This window comes from Nannobrachium achirus, assembly GCF_963921795.1.
Source record: "Nannobrachium achirus genome assembly, chromosome: 4".
NCBI lineage: Eukaryota > Metazoa > Chordata > Actinopteri > Myctophiformes > Myctophidae > Nannobrachium > Nannobrachium achirus.
Genome location: NC_137813.1, coordinates 27,952,494 through 27,962,092, shown reverse-complemented (window position 1 = coordinate 27,962,092; position 9,599 = coordinate 27,952,494).

The window sequence follows — 9,599 nt, the reverse complement described above, 5'->3', positions numbered from 1 at the left end:
CAGTACAATAAATGTGAACTGCATTGCACCAAACATGCAGCATCATACAGAACTGTGAAAAGGCAGACAAATGACAAAAGTTACATCTGCAAATTGTTGTAATGGTCTCCATTAGAGATTTGTTTATGTGCTGTCATATTTTTGATCCAGACTACAGAAACTGCCACATTTTATACATAGTCAGTGTTGGCCATTAACTCTTAATGCCAAAAGCGTACTAAACATCTTCATTTCTAATGGGGCTTGATGCCAAAAGCGTATAAGCGTATTGTTAATAAAACAATCTCATAATCTATCAATGATCGCTTAAATGTGGTTCACTAGCGTCTTTTATGTGTCTGCTCCCGGACTATTTTGACTGACGAACCGGAACCAGAAGTAAAAGTCGTGTCAGGAAGTAAAATCGCTAGTTCTTCTCCATAATAAAAACGTTTACATGTTTTCATTGATATCTTCCTAAGCGTAAGTCGCAGCTCGATTTCATAAACAAATCTGAGGAGCTGTTGAAGAGATCTTGTTAATTATGTAAGGAAGTGCACCGATCGCTCGTGAGTGCATGTTGACATTAGCACCACTACTAATCAGGACAATATCAAAAGCAAGGCCCAGATCTGCAAACTGATCTCTATGCCAGCTCAACTGTATCGGCCTGACCGGAGCGATTAGACATGTAGACAGCGCAAATGTGCAATTATACATTTTGCACATGTTCTTTTCGAGCACAAATATAATGGTAGGGCCATTTTCTTTCTTTGAAAGAGGGGGAGTGGGAACTTCCATAGAAGCATATATTTATATGTAAGTACAACATAGGATTTTGGACCCCAGGAAAAGGTGAAATTAAAGAAAATGGATGGCATCAAAGGCCATCCATCAAAATAAAGTCTGGCATTCAGTGTGTTTTTAATTTGTATTTTTTTCGAGTTCTTGGTTTGCACAGAATGTGTCTACTAAATGGTGCATTTATATAGCACCTTCATCCAAGGCACTTTACAGAGATTGTGTATTACATTCATTCACCCATTCTCTCACATCACACACAACCATGCAAGGCACCAACCTGCTCCCCTGGGGAGGCTGGGATCAAACTGAGAACTCTTTGGGAACCCTCCATGTTCTAAAACGGCATCTCTACCCCTGAGCCACGGCCGCCCCTAACAGTAACAGCCAGCCACTGGACCAAACCAAACCCATCTAATACTGTTTGATTCTTTAAATGCCATGTTTCCTCGACAGGCTTGAAGGTGGTATTTCAGGTGTGGGTTCACCAGCCATGGCCTCCATGTCCTTGTTCCAAAAGTCCAACTACACAGAGCCTTACCCATCAGGCCCGGTCACCCTGCCAGTGGGATCTGCCCTGTATGTAGGAGTATCTTTAGGGGAAACGGATCCAAGGTTTGTGGTCGTTCTGGATGACTGCTACGCCACTCACTCCTCCAGCCCTGATGAGCTCATGCGTCACTTCCTCATTCAAAACAAGTATGTTTCATTCTTCAGCCTCAGCAGATGGTTTGGGTCCACAATAAACATGAATTAGAAAGTGAGGTTGCCTTGAGGCGAGTCACTCTGTATCCACACACTCTTGCTCATCTCTGTATCTGTCAGTTATTCGAGCGGTGCTAACCATCCCGTCCTTGTCCCTTTTTCCCATATACGGAGATCCCTGATGTCATCAATATTAAGCCCATCTTGGAATGCCCATATAGGGACATACTGTGTCAATCCCATGTGGTCTATGATGTCAGTCATCTCCATATTTGGGGAAAGTACATTTTAAAGTCATTGGTGAAAATTAATTCACAAATATATAAATCAAACAATATAACGTATCTCTTAGCAAAATGCAAGGAATTGATTCCCGATGAAGCCGTCAGTTTGACATATGGCCCAAGTGTTTGCCACTAAACTGTGGGAGGAGTAGCGTGGCAAAATAAAGTTTATATCTAGGAAGGGAAAGAAAGATGGAAAATGGATGTAATAAAGTCGGACAAGTACTATAGTCTGGTTGCCCTACAGGGGCAACTACCAATCCATATTAAAAGAAAGACAATCACACTATTTAATTATCAATTTTATGTAAATTCCAGCAACAAAACATTGACAACAGTCAGAGTGCGGTGGCAACACAAAATAGCTTAATTGTCATGAGCCTACAACCTGACCTTTCTTTGTTCCAGGTGTCCTACCGACCGTCGTCAGGTGAAAGTGGATGAGAGCGGCTCTTCCCTCCAGGCTCGTTTCTCTGCTCTGCTCTTCCTGTTCCATGGAGATTACAGAGATATCTACCTTCACTGCAGCCTCCACCTGTGTGACCAGAGAGCCTCCTCATGTGCTCCTGTAAGTTTCACACTTTCTTTCCACTCTCTGCTGTTTCACACGGTTAAGTCAGTAGCAGTGCAGATGGTCAGGAAGTACTGAGATTAGTACAGCATGCTGTGCTGTGGATTTGAAGATCTGTGGTGAGTCCTATTCACAACTGTGTGCTTACTGCTATTCCTTCATCATTCACAGGTTTGTTCAGGGAGGCATGTTCGCTCAGTTTCCAGATCTGTACCCATCAAACCCATCACCATTGGGCCAATCACCTGTGAGTATAACGGACATAACTATTTAAAGAAAATATCGGAAATAGGCTAATGACATGATTAATGTTTCTGTCTTTTTGCTTTGGAATTTCAGGGGACAAGATAACAGCGTGAATGGGTGGGCATCTTTAAATACACTCCAACATATGCCATTCATCTTATAAATGTGTCTAATCTAAAACTAATCTAGTGTTATCTAAATGTGTCTAAACAAAACTAACATATTTCATATTTAATAAAATACACAATGATATGGTGATCAGCATCAACAAAGGTTATTTTTTCATCACATATTCTATCAATAAACCATAAGAACAATGATATGTGTGCATTTGTGGCACCCCTTATTTGTGGAAATGAAATCACTATTGGGTCTGCATAGTTTCAAGGCCCCTTTTGTCTGATTTCAATTTGTAGTATGTTTGTGGTATGGATGTCACACGTGTCTTGTTGCTGACTGGATCACCGCCATGCCAACAATGATGGTAAAACAGACCTTTCTGTTTGGTCAGAAATTACATGAAGACAAGTTCAAGCTGGTGGGTTAAGCAGCTATATTTGTTTGTAGCTGATCTGATAAAAAACATGTTAAGTTGTATGGTGTGATAGATTACAGTGTTATGCTCATGAGCAAGCAAGCTGACTAACCCACCAATAGATCCCGCACGGCTATAGGCTGTTTTGCTAGCTAGCTGTTGACCTTTCACCTCCACAAAATAAATACAATTCATAACTGGTTGTGGGGTTGCCTGATTTGTCTTGTCTACATTGAATTCTGTGTGTTAATAAAAATATGTGATGTAAAGAAAAGGTGAGGACCTCTTACAAGGCCTTCCAGGGTTTCTCACCTCACCTGCACAAGATCCACATTGAAGCCACACCATTCCCACATGGATCCTGAGATCCACATGTGCAGTGATTTCACCCAGTAGTTTCACCAGTTTTACACATTGTGTAAATACTACAATTCCCTATCAAGTACATAGCAGAATGTACTAAGTAACCACTCAGTTGCATATTCTCACAATACTTTAGAACAAGTGTCTAAACTAAAGGATACACAGCCAATATCACACTATCCAACTGATAATGGTAACCTTGGCTGTTCCAGCCAGGCAGATTGAAGACACGCTCTGAACTAGACTGTAGACTCTGCCATAGGCTGTGAAATAGAGGCTTATGTGTTTCCAACCCTATAGGCCATTTCAATATCCAGAATATGTCTCCTCTTTTGCACAGGTGTACAGAAAGTGAAAAGTAGCTTGCTTGCACCGATGCCTATATATATATATATTAGTGGTGTCCAACGATTAAATATTTTAATCGCGATTAATCGCATGATTTATGTAGTTAATCGCGCGATTAATCGCAAATAAGTCATCAGCTTTTATCAGATCACAATGTAACTTAGAGGGATATCTTTCAAGTCTTTCGTGGCCCTATTAACTTGGGAGTGGAAATATTTGCTGGATTTATGCGAAAGTATGTTAATCTTTTATTCGAAATCATTTAAAAACCAGAATAAGTCATAACGGTATTGCACTAAACAGACTAGTGCTGATGGGTATAAGGATCTTTTAAATGATTACTGTTGTGTCCACCTTTATGCTTTAATTATACATTGTATTTTTTGTTACATCAACAGGGATGGACCTTGTAGCCAATATAGCCGATATTGTAGCCAATGTTTGTAAATATGCGATTAATTGCGATTAAAATAATTAATCGCGATTAACATAACGGTGAGTTAATTGCGATTAATTTAGTTAACTCGGACAGCACTAATATATATATATATATATATATATATATATATATATATATATATATATATATATATATATATATACTGTATGTATGTATATATATATATGTTACAGTATGTTCAAGAAACCAGTAAAAGTTGTCAAGGAGCACTCGTTTTGACGTTCACCACACACTAATCACCACCAGATGGCGACGTCAGCCACTGCTCTGCCATTCACCAGAGTGTATATAAGAGAGTTACGTCACGCTTTGAACTCGCCGCAGACCGGAAGTGTTTACTCTTTATTTACTAGCCTAGCCTAGCCTAGCCTAGCCTAGCCTAGCCTAGCCTAGCCTAGCCATTAGCTCCATTGTAGTCACTTGGACAGGGCGTTTAACGTGCGCTTGCCCAGGCCTTACGGCCTGGGCATAAATATAACGATTGCATTCACCACGGCTTCGTAACTCGCGCGGCGCTCCGCCGGCCGCGCGGCCCTGGCCCGCTCTTCGCGGCCACTCGCGCCTGCGGCGCTCGGGGGCGAAGAGCAGGACCAAGGTCCGCTGGCCTTCGCGCCGCTTGGGGCTTCGTGGACCCAGGGGGGCCTCGTAACTCGTTTGGGCTTCGTGGATACAGGGGGGCTTCGGTAGCCGCTCGCAGTGTCGTGGACAATAGAGCGGCGCACCGCCTGGAGTACGTTGTTGTGGCGACCGCTTGCTCCGCCCCGTGCCGCACCACGAGTGCTCCGCGTCTCGAATGTGCTGTTTCTCTAATATACTATGACATATATATATATATATATATATATATATAGTGATATCTCTTCTTATTAAAGAATACAGAGGCTATGGGTAATTATGGTAGGGCGTACAGTATTTAGACATGTGTGAGACTTTATTGTCTCCACCAGCCGAAAGGCATAGGGAGAGACTAGCATTACATTAAGACGCATTCTGCCGAGATTTTCGCATTGTGATGTTGGGGCAACGGTCTTACCGACTTGTCAGACAGGTCGGGGGCATGGTCGGCAAAACTGCAATTGCGGCTCTACACAAGCACAAATGCAAAATATAGCACACCGCAGAATTTCTGCAAGATGTATGCGACTTCTGCGGAAGCCTTGTTTAATGTATTAGTCCGTATTTTTAAATAAAATTAGTTTTTACCAAGTGTATTGCTTTTCCTCGTTTGCTACAATGTTAGCTGCAACAGCCCCCGTTGGTGGCTGGGAAGCATTATTGTGCATTCTTCTGTATACACATAAGTCATGTCCTTGTATGAGCGAATGGGGGAATGGATGAACGTCACGTGATAAGTGCAGCCATGTTTAACCAAACCAGTGATGCTCGATTTGGAATCGACACACACTTAGTAAAAACTCATTTCAATGGACCGACGTGACATCCAGGCGGGTCATGGTAGTCTCCAAGGCCCCAAATCAGTCCTGATAGCCGGTTAACAGAGACTCATATGCAAACATCTCATGTCATCTTTAAAAACAGAGCAGCAATCAGATTTGGCAGTTATACCCACAGGTGCTGCACCAGAGTGCCATCCCCTGTGGCTCCGTTACTTAAAGCCAACGATAGCCCCATGCACTCTCCACGGTGAACAGTACAGCACGCACAGTTCATAATGTTGCAGACATCTTGGTCACAAACAGGTGACTGTAATGAAATAGCAGGTGGTTTTCATTGTGCACTAGTGCCCATTGGAGGCGTATTATAGCTTCCGTCTGGAACATGTGCCCGTTTGTATATGGGTACGTGGAGAGGACCACTTATCTGATCGACTTCATACGCAGCAATGCACTTCCTTAGGTTCTCAGCAATACTCCCACTAAGTGTGAAATGAACAGTCAAATGAACAGTTCTCGCGATATGCTAACGAGAGGTCGACCTTGCGTTTGTTAATGAATTGAATAGGCTACATAGGACCACAATGGAAACACGCCCCCAGGATTATTTATTTTTGTGTATTACTGCACCTCTGTGCTATTTACATTTTCTGACTAATAAACATACAGAGATGCCTGGAATTTATAGATTAATTTCACACAAGTCAGACGAGACAGGAAACCCAGGGCAGGACAGACAAGGAGATGCAAGACACAAGGAGCACTTACTGGCTCACCAGACACCCCCCAACTGTCCCTTATCATAACCTTTCCGTTCACTCACCAACCATCAGCCTGTCATGTTCAATCCCCCCTGGGCTGAGTACAAAGAGACGGCTAGCCGCAGCAATGGCCATAGGGGAGGGCTAATTGGCTATCATTAGCAGCAGACACTGGAAATCAGTCAGGAAAATGGAGACTTGTACATGAAATCAAAGCTGCTGGCATGGAGTAGATGACGCTCCTCTCTCACTTTTGCTCATTAAACCATTTCGGGCTATTTATATACACCAGCCTCACATCTGGATCTCTGCTGGATTTAAATATAGCCTTTTGTACTTCTGTACAGTACATAGCTGCCAGCAGTGGTGGAAAAAGTACTTTTTAATTAAAGTTGTACCATGTAACTTTTTTTATAAAACAAATCTTAAAATTGTCCTAACTCTTAAATCGTTAAAGTTTTAGAACACCCACTCCGTTATTTTCAGCTTCTGAAGCCTTCTCTTTATATGTTTTCTATGATCCTGTCCGGGGTCCGGTTTTCGCGCAAAAATTACGTCATCATACACTACCGGCCAATCACAGCGAGGGTTATACACTGCCGGCCAATCACAGCGCATCTTGAAGTGGGGTTGCTAGCTATCACAATAGGGCGGCCATATTTGTAGGCGCCCGTGTGTCTCTATCTATACTCGGGTGAAACACTCCGTTTCTCCGGAATGCCTGAACGCACAGGAACCAGATAGAACCAGAACCACAGGAACCAGATAGATGGAAGATAGATCTCGGCGAGGTGGAGGCAGACGCGGGGGTGGCGTGGGGGTGTGAGGCCCGGTCCGCGGCGAAAAACGGCCGAAAGACGCGGACGCTACTGACCACTAGTTGAGCAACTTACACAGTATAGCTTTAAGTAAAATTTTCAAAACTGCAATATGGAAATACTCTGTTACAAGTTAAAGTCTGGAATTCAAGGTGTACTTGAGTATGAAGTACACCTTGACTACTATGAAGTAGTATGAAAGTGCTGGCATCAACATTTACTTAGAGTACCAAAATGATCTGCTATGAAAATAGCAGATCTAAATTCTGTGTACTGCATCTTGAGGTTCCACAGAACATGCACAACTCGTTTGGGGGACCCAGTGGCCTTTCCTCTAGCACCACCCTTAGGCCATCCACTTTTACAGAAGATTTTGTTTTGTATATCAGGTTATCAGTTTTTTTTTTTGGAAAAATAGTGGACAATCTTTAAAATGTTGGCCTATAACGCCATACCCAAAATAGGGGTGCCATGTGAAAGTGGTTGATCTTTTCCCTCATAACGTCTACAAATGATGGACGGCTATGTACTTTTTCCACCACTGATCATGTCAACAAGCTGGCTCAAATCCTTCTTGATCAGTTCAGTTTAATTTGAACCTGAGCTCAGGTAACATAGAGTTGAGGGTGGGCGTGGGGGTGTACCGTTCTTCTCAGGCACGTGAGACCACTATTCTCACTAACATATATATGTTCATCACACAGAGTATGTACAGGTACATATCATGCTAATACTGTGTGTACACAGTACACACACACACACACACACACACACACACACACACACACACACACACACACACACACACACACACACACAAGTAGGTGGATTCAGGTGGGTCACTAGTCACTAGCTCAGGCAGTCACTAAACAATGGGCACAGCTGTCACATGAGGAGACAGGTTGTACTGTGTACGTATTCACACGTGGCTATGGCTATCACGAGACTTAATACGAACTGGTGTGTGTGTGTGTGTGTGTGTGTGTGCGTGCGACTGTGCGTGTGCGTGTGTGCGTGCATGCGCGTGCGTTCATGGATGTTTACATTTGTCGCCTATAGCATCCACAAGAGAATCACATGACACACTGTTAGTGTATTGAACCGATGAAAATGAAAGTCACCGGCAAAGACAGTTTGAAGGTGATCACATTTTGCTGTTTGTAGAATATCAGGGGTTGGGAATGGGATTGTAAGTAAGTATGGAATGATCTGAACATTTTGATAGAGAGGCAGAAACTTGGGTTCTGGATAAACTCGACCACCCTGTAACTGTTTCATGGAAAAACTGTCATGGTGAACAGAGGGTTCAATCAGAGCTGATTTCAGACACATTTCCGTTCCTTTTTACGCAGATATAGAACACGATTATCATTTCCATCTTCTCACAGCATTTGACACGCTCTATAATGAACAATGCAAATTGTCCATTAAGCACATTCTTGTGCCAGCTAATTGTCCCGATTCCATGGATTTGCACGTGGCACGTGTGCTAACAAGAGAAGAAGGAAATCATGGGAGGATGGGATGGAGTAGAGAGGTGAAAAAAAGTATAACGAGCGCATTATATCAACATATATCTCTTTTTAAATGTTGTATTTCAAGCGAATGCCCTTTGAGAAAATATCAACTGACATCAACAGATTTTGGGGGAAGACACTTTTACTACTTCTTTACCACTTCCACTTACTCCTATCTGTCCTCTGTGGCAGCTGTTCTCCAAAAATTGCTATGACCTATCCCATTAAATTGTCCTCGCGGGAACATTATAAGCTCCCCTGTCATGGATGCATTTGTATGTTTATAAGGCTGGAGTGGACAATAGCCCATTGAGAAGTTGGCCGTGGATTCATCTGGCATCATGGAGAATTGGCTACCACACTGTGAGCCACATTGTTTGTCCTTCCTTCCATTACGCACTGAAGGGCTTGAGTGCTTTTCCTCCTGCCCTATTAGAGTATGCACACCTACATGTGGCGCTGGCACCGTTTGTCTAGTGCAGAGCTCAGACAATTGCAACACCCTGGCTTGTCTGTGTCTCTCGCTGTCGTGCGTAGCCCTTCTTTATGCTGTGCACATCCATGCCACCAGACGTGCTGCAACAATGGACTGGTCGCCTACAGAATCCCACACAATGCAGGCTCAGAGCGCCGTGATACATAGTAACCTTTCAAATCTTATAGAATTTAGGTCAAGATACATTCTTGACCTAAATAAGTATACTCATACAGTATATAACCTTAAAGGAGTAGTTCACCCCCAATTTCTTTTCTATTGATTACTCACGCCATGGAGACTTGAGTTCTATAATATATTTTTAGTTTTTGTCGCATTCCA